Source organism: Nanorana parkeri, unplaced genomic scaffold, assembly GCF_000935625.1.
Source record: "Nanorana parkeri isolate BGI_ZX_2015 unplaced genomic scaffold, ASM93562v1 scaffold748, whole genome shotgun sequence".
Classification (NCBI taxonomy): Eukaryota; Metazoa; Chordata; class Amphibia; order Anura; family Dicroglossidae; genus Nanorana; species Nanorana parkeri.
Genome location: NW_017307016.1, coordinates 31,330 through 34,056, shown reverse-complemented (window position 1 = coordinate 34,056; position 2,727 = coordinate 31,330).

Genomic DNA, 2,727 nt, shown 5'->3' with positions numbered 1-2,727 from the left:
CTCTAGTATGTCTGCAGTCTCTGACCATCATTTTCTGTACTATGTCCACAGACTCTGACCATCATCTCCTCCAGTATGTCCTCAGTCTCTGACCATCATCTCCTCCAGTATGTCCTCAGTCTCTGACCATCATCTCCTCCAGTATGTCCACAGTCTCTGACCATCATCTCCTCTATATGTCTGCAGTCTCTGACCATCATTTCCTCTAGTATGTCTGCAGTCTCTGACCATCATTTACTCTAGTATGTCTGCAGTCTCTGACCATCATTTTCTGTACTATGTCCACAGACTCTGACCATCATCTCCTCCAGTATGTCCTCAGTCTCTGACCATCATCTCCTCCAGTATGTCCTCAGTCTCTGACCATCATCTCCTCTAGTATGTCCTCAGTCTCTGACCATCATCTCCTCTATATGTCTGCAGTCTCTGACCATCATTTCCTCTAGTATGTCTGCAGTCTCTGACCATCGTTTACTCTAGTATGTCTGCAGTCTCTGGCCATCATTTCCTGTACTATGTCCACAGTCTCTGACCATCATCTCCTCTATATGTCTGCAGTCTCTGACCATCATTTCCTCTAGTATGTCTGCAGTCTCTGACCATCATTTACTCTAGTATGTCTGCAGTCTCTGACCATCATTTACTCTAGTATGTCTGCAGTCTCTGGCCATCATTTCCTGTACTATGTCCACAGTCTCTGACCATCATCTCCTCCAGTATGTCCTCAGTCTCTACGTAGACAAATGGAGAGTCCCTCTGCACTCCCCGCAGCGCTCCCGGCCTGTGCAATGACGGTGCTCGCAGTGATGATCATGGATGGCGCCGTGCAAACAAACAGCAAGATACAGGAATCACCATAGTTACATAGTTATATGGTATTTGAGGTTGAATAAAGACATAAGTCCATCGTGTCCAACCTATAAGGGGCTAAAAAGCCAACGTTTTGGGGCCACACAGTGTCCCTTCATCAGGGCCAAAATGTCACACAAGGTCACATTTTCGCCCTGATGAAGGGACCCTGTGTGGCCCCGAAACGTTGGCTTTTTCCATTGTGACGATCTGTCCGGATAAATGGACATCTGTTATTGGAACGATATTATTGAGTGCTGGTGATTCCTGTATCTTGCTGTCCTCAGTCTCTGGCCGTCATTTCCTCTAGTTTGTCCGCAGACTCCGGCTATAGTTTTCTAATGTCTCCATGTCTGTATGGAGCTTTGTACACAGGGGACAGTCATGGGGGGAACAGAAAAGGGTCTTCACCAAACTGTGACCACAAGGCTGGAAGAGCCCCATTGTCTCCAATGACCTTCACTGGAGACCCCTAAACCCCATCATTTGGGGTTTACACTATACACTATATTCACAGAAGTATTGCCAACTACTTTCAGGTGTTCCGTGACATTTCCCGGCTACTAAATATTCCGCCGCGGTCACCTGTTACTGGGATTATAACAAAGTGGAAGCAACTGGGAACAACAGCAACTCAGCCACGGAGTGGTCGGCCACGTTACATGACAGAGCGGGGTCAGCGCGTGCTGAAGCGCACGGTGCGCAGAAGTCGCCAACTGTCTGCAGAGCCAATAGCTACAGACCTCCAAACTCCATGCGGCCTTCAGATTGGCACAACAACAGTGCGTAGAGAGCTTCATGGAATGGGTTTCCGTGGCCGAGCAGCTGCATCCAAGCCGCACATCACCAAGTGCAATGCAAAGCGCGGGATGCCGCGGTGTAACGCACGCCGCCACTGGACTCTAGAGAAGAGGAGGCATCTTCTCTGGAGCGACCAATCACGCTTCTCTGTCTGGCCATCCGATGGGCGTGTCTGGGTTTGGCGGTTGCCGGGGGAACGGTACTTGCCTGACTGCATTGTGCCAAGTGTAAAGTTTGGTGGAGGGGAGATTATGGGGGTGGGGTTGTTTTTCGGAGGTTGGGCTCCGCCCCTTAGTTCCAGCGAAGGGAACTCTTAAGGCATCAGCACACCAAGACATTTTGGACAATTTAATGCTCCCAACTTTGTGGGAGGAGTTTGGGGACGGCCCCTTCCTGTTCCAACATGACTGCGCACCAGTGTACAAAGCAAGGTTCATAAAGACATGGATGGGGGAGTTTGGGGTGGAGGAACGTGACTGGCCGCACAGAGTCCTGACCTCAACCCCATAGAACACCTGCGGGATGAATTAGAGGCGGAGACTGCGAGCCCCTCCCCCAACATCAGTACCTGACCTCACAAATGGTCCAACATTCCCATAGACACACTCCTAAACCTTGTGGAAGCCTTACCAGAAGAGGCGGAGCTGTTATATCGGCAAAGGGTGGAGCCAACCCAATACTGAACCCTACGGACTAAGACTGGGGGGCCATTAGAGGGCGGAGCCAACCCAATACTGAACCCTACGGACTAAGACTGGGATGCCACTAAAGGTCATGTGCGTGTAAAGGCGTCCCGATACTTTTGGTAATATAGTGTATGTACAATGTGCCAGAAAAGGAGAATTTGAGGGTTGAATTGTGAACAGGAAAGTACTTCATAAGCCGCTCGGTATAAATGAGATGACGTCACCGATATATAAAACAAGAAATACAATTCTACGCCATTGACACAGAGAATCCGTCTAATTGTCTGATACTCAAATTGTGGTCCAAATAGGAGGAAACCTTCACTCAGAGCCCAACAATATTATGTGTACTGTCCTGAGGTGGGGGAGGGGGGGACAAGCCCAGCCCCCC